This window comes from Styela clava, unplaced genomic scaffold (genome assembly GCF_964204865.1).
Source record: "Styela clava unplaced genomic scaffold, kaStyClav1.hap1.2 HAP1_SCAFFOLD_33, whole genome shotgun sequence".
Lineage (NCBI taxonomy): Eukaryota > Metazoa > Chordata > Ascidiacea > Stolidobranchia > Styelidae > Styela > Styela clava.
The window spans coordinates 146,063-158,539 of NW_027556492.1; positions in this window are offsets into that span (position 1 = coordinate 146,063).

Sequence of the window (12,477 nt, forward strand, 5' to 3'; positions counted from 1 at the left end):
TGGGAATATAATGTCTGAAGAAACAGCAGGTTTACCATAAGCAATAACTTCGGCGTTGTGGGATCCAGATTCGGCGTCTTTTAAAATTTCCTCGATTTGTTGTTTAGAAATATAACCTTCATCTTTAGTTTTGAGAATATTAGTTCAATGGTAAATCGTGTGATCTTCTTCACTAATATAAAACTCTTCACCTTTAGTCATCATTTTAGCTCGATTTCAAGGCAATACTTTTTCAAGTGTTCTAAAGAATCAACATCCGGGGAAGAAGGGGTTTGATGTGAAGAAACGAATACTTTCTTTTTGACCGGCAATAGCACCTTTAATGGCTGATAAGTCGGATTCGTCTAATTCACCAGCTTCGTCGTAAATTGAAATAACATAATCACAATAACCTCGAGGGAGTCCTACGTGCGCAATTTTACGTTGTGAAGAGTCTTTCAATCCTAAAGCTCTAACTGTGTAGTTATTTCCTCGAATTGTTGAGTTTGAATAATTGATATTAAGTCCATTTTTTTTATATCAAGGTGGAATTAAATTAATATACTCTTCAAAAATGTATTTAATATTTTTTAAAGTTTTACGAATTAAATAAATACGAAATGATTTTTCGGGCATAAAGTCGGCACACATCATCGCAAAAACTAATGCGTTTGCGGTTTTACCCGTATAACGACCCCCACCAAACATAAATTTATAAATATTTAATTCTTCACCTCTTGACATCTTTAACATAATGTCGTTTAAATATGAAAATGTTGGTGATAATCCAAATTTATTTTTATTCATCTATACTTTTTTTCCTGATTTATTTTCTACATTAATAGTATATTTTGGAGCTTCGTCAGAAGTTATAGTTATTTTATTACCTATATCGTAACGAGAAGCTGTTGATAAAGCTCGTCTCATAACAATACTTTTTAATTGTTCTGAAAATTCACGTCAATTACTATCACGTACACAAAATCCTAATTCAAATTTTCATTTCTTATATTTTTCAATAAGTGATGGAATTGATCCAGGATCTGCTAATAGAACTAGAGTGTCGAGTTTTTGTTTCTTTAAAAAATCTGTGAAACAAGTACAAGGCCCAACCTCTTTATGTGTTATCTTTTCAATTTTACGCCCATTTTTTTTAATATTTTTCTTGGGTCTAATTTTCCTTGATTGTATTTTGCTCATGCTTGACTCCTTATTTGTGTTTTTTTATATTTAACTCTCTTTCTTATTTCTCTCTTTAAGTTTTTCTTCCCATATTGTTTTCTAGCATTTTTAACTTTTAGTGATATATCTTTTTTAGCATTTATTTTAGCAGTCTTCAACTGTTTTATATTAGTTTTTCTTAATTCAATATCTCTATAATATGATCTTAAATTTTGACGTTGTCATGTTTTTAGAACAGATTTTGTAGGTCTGATAACATCCATCCTTGTATCGCTAACGTGAAAGTCACTACCTAAAACATCACTGAAAACAAAGCCAGTATAATCGACGTTTTTTTTAGCTTCTGCTTTTAAAACACCAATCATTTCTCTTCTTCTTTTTCGTCATGACTTATTTATTTGTGCTATAGCTCATTTTTCAACTTTCTCTCTTTTTTTTTCTGTTCATTTTTTTCCTTTAGCAACAGTTGTAAGTAAAGCTTGACCTAATTCAGGATTTTTAAAAAAGATTCCAGTTTTTCACATAGCGGTTCCAATTCCACTACCACTTCCTTTACCTTTTATTTTACTATAAGTAGATCCAAAAGCAATTTTTGAGGGATTTAGACTTTCTTCATAAATTCTTTCTGGTATTTTAACTCAAATATATCATCTATTGTGAGCTCTAATTCATAATTGTTGGGTAGTATGTTCATATCTAAGTCCTTGAATTCAAGAAGAAGCTACTCCTTTTAAATTTTCATAAGTTTCTAAGTTACCAACATTATATTTGACAGCTACTTGCTGTTTATTAATAACATCACCTTCTCGCGTTATATCTGTTTGTTTATTAAGATAATCTTCTTTGTCAAATTGGATTGATTTAATTTCATCATATAACATTTGTAATGCTTTGTCATAACCTCCTTTAGTAGCTATACCTAAAATATTTAGATGTTCTATTTTTTCTCTAAAGGCTTTTGCGTAAGCACTTGACATGTGAGTTTCAATTCTATCAACAGCTTTATCGATTTGGATTCTTATTAATTGACGTAATGCTTTCCGATCTCAAGGATTTTTTATATAATAATAATATATTATAGATCTTGCCTTGTTGATTGTAGCTGTAATACCAGGTTGAAAAGCTCTAATGTCTGGTACCCCAGCATATCTATCTCTTTTTATTACTTGATAAAATGAATTTAAACGTTTATTATAATTTGTAAAGTTATTATTCATAATTTTATTTTACAGGATTCAATCTTTTCAAAACTAAAGTACTATTTTCACTTAAATCATAACCAAACGTATTTACTAAGTCATAATCGCTAATTGTTGTTGATACTATATTATCTTCAGCGTCAACAATTGTATTATAAACACTTGATCCTGTTGTTATAAGTGAAGTAGCTTTTACATTCAATTTTGAATTTGTTGGATTATAAGTAGTATATACTGTTAAAGGTCTAGACAATATATTAATAATATGTCTTTTAAAAACATTAAAGAAAGGATGCGCTGATATATATTTAACAACAGGTTTATAAATGTCTTTAAATAATTCATATCATAAAGATTCTGTATTATAACTTATATTATTTTTATATTTTTCTAAAATTGTTAAAGGTTCACTATTTACGATATTTAAAGTATTTTCAGATGCTCAAAAATCAGCTGTAGTCATAGTCATAGCATCTATATAAAATTGTTTTAAACGTTTTAAATCTTCTAAAAGTATTGAAGGTGTTGTATATTCAAGAGAACTAAGATAAAATACAGGTTCATTCATCTTTGAATCATCTTCGAAAAAAGCACCAGTACCAAATGAATAATAACCACTACTTTGTTGAGATGTACTTTTTTTCTTATAAGATCGGAGTGAGTTTATTGAAAGAACATAATAATTATCTGAAATTATTTGGTCATAGCAAAAAGAAAATCAAGGTTCTTTTTTATGTGGATTTATATTATATAATCAAGTATTTTCACCGTTAGGTTCTGCGTCTTTCAAAATATGATTATTTATAAGTTTCTTATCTACAGCTTTATTATAACCATTTATAACAGTTTGAGCTCTATATCTTGACATTGAAATAGAATAATCACCTTTATATTTTCCTACATCTTCTAAAAGAACAATTGGTTGTATATTAGAACTTAAAAGACTTTCTCATTTCGGTAAACTAGGATATTGTTCAAACACAGAAATTGTAGGTTTAAATTTTATTAAGTTAGGATCTATATATTGAACTATTTCTTCTTTTAATTGTAGATTAAATCTATAAGCATTAATTTGATTTTTAGATCGACCATTAATAGATGCATTAGATGAAGCTGTGTTTCAACCCGAACCTTTAAGATATCTTAATCTAGCACTTCTAGCATTATATCAAAAAGGAAATCCATTATTTTTATGAGTTATGGAATGATATTTACCAGTTAAATTTAAAAATCTATAATTTCTACCATCCTCATATAAATCAACTAAGTCTTTAAACTGAATTCCTTTATTAGCAGAATATAAATGATTTAAAGTTAAAGGTTGTAATGTGTTATATTCAGCTTGAAAATAACTTTTTCAGTTTGTATAATCTTCTGTTGTGAAAGGATAATCTGTCATATTACCCGATGGTTTTATAGAATTAGTAATAGGTGAATAACCAACATATTGATGTTCAGTATTTATTAAGTACAAATCACTTACTGTTTTTTCTAATTCACTTTTAGAATAATAATATGTTCTTTTTTTATAGAATAATGAATACAAAGAACTATATACTGTTGATGATTTAGTTGATATAATAGAATCTTTTTTGTCTCTTATATATATTTCTAAATATTGCTTTAATTGTTCCATCGTTTTTGTTTCATCTATTAAACGTTGGTTTGCTACTGTTTTCATAGTTTCGATGTTAGTGGTTGATTCTTTATACAAATGACCACTCATATAAGTTTCTAAATCGCTAGAAACATCTGTTAAACTTGAGAGACTTATAGCTGTAGTATAAATCTTATTATATGCTGTTTCACTATTTGTAAAATTTTCATCTCCTATAATATCACTATAAATGTCTACAACCGCTTCATCTTCTCTACTACTATTATATTCACTCTCTATTATATTTACTGTCTTTACTTTTAAATCATCATAAAAACTATTTAAATTAATTATTTTAGCATCCATGTAATTATCAACTTCTTTTTGTAAAGAACCTATTAATTTTTCTTTTGCTCTTGTAAAAATTTCATCTATAAAAATATATTTATATTTATCATAATCAATACTTGTTAAAGTATTAAAATTATTAGGTTTGACAGGATAAGCATCACCTACAGGTAGCCCATAATATTCTACAGCATCATTAATAATTTGACCTAGTTTTTTATAATCGGTAACTATAATAGGTGATGTGTTTAAAGAATTTATAATTGTATCTTTATATCAAGTGCTCAAATCTAATAATCTTTGATCTAAGTCCCTTATATTAGTTAATTTTTGACTATTTGATAAATTAGTATTATCATTAACTCTAACTTTAAGATCTATAATATCTTGAGGTTTAGTAAGACCATCATAGTTAAAGTCATCATTAGAACTGTCGACAGTAAATAAATTTTTTAAAGCAGTTATTTTTAGCAAATTTTTATATTTTTCAATATTATATAATAAATTCTGTTCAATATCAGTAGGAAAATTTTTTAACTTAATATCTTTTTCTTTATTCTCTAAATAGTGTGGAAATGTATATTGTTGTTCTATCTCTCTAATAATATTGTCAGATTCTATAGTATAAAGATTTAGTAATTTGGTATCAACCAACAATATTAACTTATCTTTTAATTCTTTAGTAATATCTTTTTTAACAATATCTATATTAATATTGACATCTTGAACATCTTCAAGTGTAACTGTAAATACAGTATAAGTATTTATTGAATTTTTTTTTTCTAATAATTGATTTATTGTTTTAAAAGTTTCAATTTCTTGGATATCAGTTATATAAGTATAATTAATATCATCTAATATAGAATTATATAAAAATTCTTTAGTTTCTAAAGGAACTATTTTTTCTAATTTATCAACTGTAATTGATTGAGCCGTATCATCTATAACAGATTTGTTTTTATAAGATTCCAAATTTGAATAATTATCAGTACTATAATTAAACAATACCATGTTAGAAACTTCTCTCATATTTCCACTTCACTCAGATTGTGTTTGGGTTTCATAATAGTATATAATATTTCTATCATCATCCATAAAACTAACTTTAACATTTCTATTACCTATTGTTTTTAATAATATACAATCAATAACAAATTCTGAATCTTTGTCTTTAGGATAAGATATTGTAGTTTGATTATAACCTAATTTAATTTTTTTTTCACCTTTAATTACTTTTTCTAAATTGATTATTTCATTTCTTTCGTCACCTTCTTCTTTAGAATCATAAATCATAACTTTATCTGTAAGTTGTCAATGATAAACATCTCTAAATTGTGTTGTGTCTAGTATTTGTGAAAAAGGATTTTCGTCTGTTGTAAACATTATAAGAGGTATACCAGTAATGGCTCTTGGAAGATTTGAAAGCATACCATTCATTACTGAACGACTAATCATATAAGGAAATGAAAAAGTTAGTCCATTACCCATTACAGATCTAAAAGTAGCTCATTCAGCAGGTATAAGACTTGTAATTTGTGGAGCAATTTGTTGAGCTAAAGCACCACCTACTAATTTAACTATACCTCCTACTGGGAGAAATAACATAAAAAATGAAGCAGAAGAAACAACAATTTTTAATCAAGCTGTATAATAACCTCTATAATCTTCTCATTTAACTCTATAAGGTTCTAAAGTAACTATTTTTTTATTAATGAGATTCATATAATTTAAACAGTCTGCTTTTGTAGCATTAGTAAATATAGGCAAATTACTTGAATTGTCATCTCTACTTTCATCAATTATAGATCCTGTTGAATCATATATTATTTTACCGTCAACATCAACCGATTTGTCAAAAAATAAATTTGTCGCCGAAGATAATGTAGCAAATTTATGTCTTTCTCAGTTTTCTTCTTTAATATCATAACCACCATGAAATCTAATATTTGAAACATCATTATTAGAACTTAAATATAATGTACTGTTAGCAGATTTAACATTTATATAATTCATTAAGTGAACATAATTTATAGTATCTACTTTTAAACCATCGACAGCTACAGCTTTAAGCTCATGAATTGAGTCAGAATCCGTAATTTCTCTAATAGTTTTTAAAACATTTGCTTTACCAATTCATCCCTTATCTCATATTTTAGAATCAAAAGTTTCAGCTACTAAACTTCCTCGGTTGTGTCGTTTATCGTTAGGATTGAAATTTATCTCTTGGTCTTGCTTTCAATTCAAAGCATAATTAATAGAAGCAAAATTACCATCAGGTATAATTAAATGTTGTTGTTCATATTGATAAGTTTTTGATAGTGGAGATACTTTAGGTTGTAAAAATTTTTCAATTCATAATGGTGTAATAATATTTATTATTGATGGATCTTTTTCTTTTTTATGTCCATATATTTCACAAGACAATAAAGCTACAGAACCTTCTACTTCTAATTGTAAAGAATTAACACCTTTAACTTCTGAAAAAAATAGAGGCTCATAATCTTCATCCTCTTTCATATTTTTAATATCATTATCTATATCTTCTAGTGTAGGTGCTCTTTTAGTTTGTGGAATTTCGTCATAAATTGGATTGTTATTTATATCATACATAATTTCGCCACTATCATTTGTTTTTAATTCTAATTTAGCACTAGTTGAAATAACATTTGGTTTAAAAAAAGTTTCACCAGGTTGACCAAATTGAATAGATTGTATAATATTCTTTCCTACAGTACGTAAACTTTCATTTACACTTTTAAAAGTAACATCATGTCACATATAATCGTTTGTTTTAGGATTTGTAAAAACTTCAATGCTTTGAATATAGAATAAATCATTACCATTAATTTCTGGACATAATCACAAAAGTGTCATATTATCTTTTTTTATGGTATGAGAATCTGCTCTTCAAATAAAACTTTCTATATTTTCTGTATCTTTTTGAGTATCATCAAATCGAGCTCTTATTGTACTTTGTAATACTTGACGAACATAACCATCATCATCATGTGTAAAAGTACTAGAATAATTAATTGGAGGCAACGGTTTACCAACAACATAATAACCTTCTTTGAATATTTTTTTTCCTTTACAATTTTTTATTTTTGCTTCTATTATTTTATATGAATCATATTGTTTTTTTTGTTCATCATATGTTAATCTAAGTTCATCAAAAGTGTCTAATGTATCATAATTTTCAGGTTTAACAGGTTCTTTAGGAGATATATTTTTTAAAATATCAACATTTATAATAGTTGACGCATCATCTTCTACTGGATTGATAGGGTCTTCTCAACCTAAAGGTTTAACTAATATAGTTTTTTTACCTGTAAAAATACGCTCTCTAATTAAAGAATTAAACCTTAAATTATCATCAACATCTGTAGCACCAGTAGCAAAAACATAAGGAAAAAAATAAAGATCTCTATTTTTATCTATTTCAACTTTTAAATTATCAGTATCAGCATCTCGGTATACAATTTTATTATTTAGATCCAGCATCTGTCTTGTTTCCTCCTAACCCGTCATTTGATGTTCTCATTTGAGCATGTGATTTTGGATTTGAATCGCGTGAATTAAAGTTACTCACTTGATTAAATTTTTTCAATTTGCCGTTTTGAGCATCATTCATAATTTCATTTTTTCCTTTCTCTTTTTCAAAGTCTAAGAATTGTTTTCTATTTTCGTCAGCATCTTTGTCAACTAATTTTTTCATTTCAACACTTGATGCTCGGCCAATTTCTTGAACGTTACTAATAGTTGTTATTCTATCTTGGAGTCCATTATTTAATTTAGCAATTTCAGCATTGATATATTCGATTGTATTTTTATTATTTCCATCTCTAATAGCGAAAGAAAAATTTACATCACCAAAACCAGCACAATAGAACATTTTTTTCAAGAATCTATTAATCAGTTGATTAAACATCATTCTTTTAGAAATAATAGTTTTAATTTCGGCTGCAGAAACATTTTTAATATCTTCAGCTACGTTTGCTTCTAACTTACTATTCAAACTAATTCCAATTAAAGAATACAATAAGTGAAATTTTTCGAGCATAGTTTTTTGGAGACTTTCTCAGTTGATGTTTGGGTGAATAGCTTGAATAGCTTGATCTTCGGAAGGAAGTTCACTAACCAAAACAGCTCGTGGAAGAGCCATGTTATTTTTAGTTCTCTTGTCTCAATCTTCTAATGTGTCGGGGTCTAAGTTTCCAACGTACATGATAGTACGGTTATTAAGACGTTCTTTTTCAATTCAATCATAGAAATTAACGATGTCTTTAATAACGTTAGTACATTTTAATCAGTCGGGTCTAGGTGTTTGAGATGTGTGAAAAAAAGTTGTGAAATGTTCGAACGGTATAATAGGAATTTTTCTACCTTTAATTTCTTTGTAAAAGGGGTTTCTGTCATTTTGAGGTTTGAAGTAGTAGTTAGGAATCATAGCACTTAATTCACCTAGAGCTATCTCTTTACTATTATAGATATATGTTCTTTTGATTCGACCGTCATGTGTTCATGTTTCTCTAATAATAATAGGAATAACTGTATGTGTTTCTTTTTCGGCAAATGTTGAAATACTTACAATTTCTTCAAAACTCTTTTGTTGTCATATAATAAATTTTGGACGATTTAAATATACTCTAAATCCTTGATCGTCTTCAATAGAGTTTTCTATTTTATCAAAACCTAAAATCGCCTCACCATATAAAGATGTTTGGAAAATTAATTTAGATAAGAATTTGTCTCATTGAGCATTAACTTTAAATGTATTTCAAAACTTTAGTAATTTTTCGTTGTCAGTATCAAATACGTAATGTCTATTATATATAGCATGTGTTAAGTGCTCAGCTATAACTATTGGAAAATCACAAAATTTGTTTAAGTGATTAGTAGTTCTTTCACCATTTTTATCGTGTAACATGTTTCAATACTTAGAAACTTTATTAATATCTAGTTCTCAACTTTCCATTATATTTTATATTATTCCTTTTTTGTTTTTTTACAGTCACATGAAATCTTTTTACAGATGTCATTTTTTTGAGTTTTTGTAGCATATTTATTAATAATATAAATTGCCACTTCGTCTATTTGTGATTTCGCAAAACTCATTACGAAACTAATTATCATTTTTAATGTTTTGTTCATTGTTATTTTCTCCTTTGTTATTTTTGTTAATAACTTCCATAATTTTTTCTAGCTTGCCATTAATTCTTTTATCGATTCATTTTTTTAAATCTTCACTTTGTTTTTCATTCGCCTTTTCAACAGCCAAATCTTTACTTATATATTTCCTGTCATACATGTAAGCCAGAGTAACACATATTATTACAGTGAGTGCTATAAGCGCAGGAATAGAAACAATTAAAGCTGAATAAATTGTTTTATTATTACTTTCACTATTAGCAAAGTGGATAAATTGCGACAAGCCAAAACCTCCTACGGTTGCGCTTATCATTTTTCAATATATTTTATCTCAATTCATAAATTTTATCATTTCTTTTCATCTAATGTCCGCTCTCTCTTCTAACTGATAAGTTAAATTTTGTTGGGAAGACCAAATTATAATTACCATTAGCGTTAAATGTTCATTTTATATCGTTTAAAGCAACATTATTTCTCATATGGTAGTAAACGTAAAATGGATGACGATAAACGTCGTTATTTGTTAATCATCATATATCTCCTCAATATAATAAGTCGCCAGTTGCTTTTGTTCATTTAATATTCCCTTTAATATTAACACCTGTTTTTGTTGCGAAATAGTGGTTGTAAAGATTTGCGTTCAATTGTCATGGACTCGCTGATTTTAACGTTGAGTGAAAATATGTTTTTGTTGTTGATGAGGTTGCGTTGTAATTGTCAGTGGTTACTAAATATTGAAAAGTTTTGTTTGTTGTGTCGCCAGTTTGTTTTGGTACTAAAAATGAATGTCATCTAACATTAGACGTATTAAGAGGCGGTTCGATATGAATATCAAAAGAATACAATCCATCTTTAAATTCTTTAGAATTACCAGTATTTAAGGTAACAAAAAACGAGTTACTAAAGTATTTTAATTGGGATCCTACTCTGTCAATGATTGGAAAACTTGTTTTTTTTCCAACTCCAGCGAAGTAAGTATTAGCTTCAATGTTGTTTGATGAATCCATTTTTGTAATTGTTGAACCAGTACCTATAACGTCTACTCATGGGTGGGGAGTGTGTAACATTTCAAGACGACTACGTGCTGTTTCGAATATTTCGGTACTCCCTAGATCTTTAAATTGAGAATCTGTTATATTGTCATTACCAATATTTTCGATTAATGTTTGACCTTCCACTTTTGCTTCATATTGTGTAATTAAATGTCTGAATTGTGCTTCTGTAAGACCATGTGTTTCAGAATATGCTTTAGGTGAGTTTTCACCAAATATTGAATTATAATCATCTGTTCCTTTAGTTCATTGAAAGTCAACATTTGCTAAAACAGTTTCAATTTCTGATACACTAATAGGTTTATAATAACCATAAGAAGCATATAATTGACGTCTAGAATCAACATGAGTTATTCGTTCTAATATAGTTTTTGTGTCTTTATAATTTAATCCAGAAGTATATGTTTCAACTTTTTCGAATGGATAATACTTATATATTTTTAAATGTGAATTATCACGAATATAATATGAGTTATTTATCGAATTAATTCGTGATGAGTAAGAGACAGGTGCTTTTAATATGTCAATCAATTTATCTTTTTGTGAACCTGTTGGTCTGTCAGTTCATCTCAAACCTTCAGCATTATTATCCTCATCGTAAGGTTCCATTTCTGGATCAACAATTTTTGTTTCTAGAGGTGCCAATCGGTTCTCTAATAATGTATCTACTTGATGCTTTGTATAATGAGCTCCAATTAGAGCGAAGTAATTTTTCAAATAATCATAACCATCAATCCCAAAAAATTTTCCTTTTTGATTAGTGAAAACAGGTATTGAAGGAAAGTTTGATCTTGATGGATCTAGATAAGTGAAACGATTTTCTCATGATTGAGCAATTTCGTCTTGTGGGTCGGGATTTGAAATAACGTGATTTTGATAATCTTCAACGAATGAGTACACAGAATTAACATACTTTATGCTAAGATTAGCACCATCAGTATTAAAAGGTTCTTCAACAAATTGACCATGAGATCCAATTAAATCAGAACTTCCGTCTTTGCTAAATTTTATAACAGCATAGTTTCTTAGTAAATTAATACAGTACAAACTAGGGTCAACAATGTTAGCAATAATATATAATTCGTCATCTTGAACAAACAAGTCATAAACTTTGTATGTATCAAACTTAGTCATGTCAAGATCTGGTACTTCAGCTCTTATGAAGTCAATTTGGTCGTCTCTCAACTGTTCATTTCAACCATGAAAAGATTCAATTGACGCGTTATTAACAGCTTTCACGCTTAGAGATTTGTCAGCTAATAAGTCATAAAATTCATCTTCTGTTAAATGATTCAATAATGAATATTTTTCAGGAGTACTTGCTATGTTTAGTACGTTAGTTGCCCGAGTTGTGTCAACGTCTCTAAATTCTTTATAAATTTTTCCTAAATCAGATCTTTTTACATGAATAATATGACTTAATACACTAGTAGTTCCATCTTTTCTTATGTAATTACTTAATGTATAGTTAGAACCACATAGATTATTAATTCAAGTCAATAAAGCAAAATGTTTTTGATAATCTGTTAAATCATTTCAATCAGTAGGTCCTCTGTAATATTGTCAAATATCACGAATTACACAACTTTCTTCTTTGAAATTACAAATTTGGTAAATATCAACTTTGTCATTTATATCAAGAGAAAGAGGTTGCGAAATTATATTACTTCCATATCCTTCTTGAACAAGACTATAATATTCAGCTTCTGTATTTAAAACAGTAACTAAAGTTTGAAGCTTCTCAGTAGTTGGAACAGTTGTTCAAGGAATAGTGTCTCTGTTTAATATTAAATCTTCTGTTCTGAGTATTCCATTAAATTTTGCGTCGATTTGAGGTTTGTTATATGTATCTGCTATTTTAGCATATAATTTGTGGTTAATTTCATCTGGTAAATTAGTAAGGGCTTTAAATTCTCTAAGAAGATTGAAAAATTCAGTTTGAGATAGACTGTTATAAGCAGAATAAAATTTA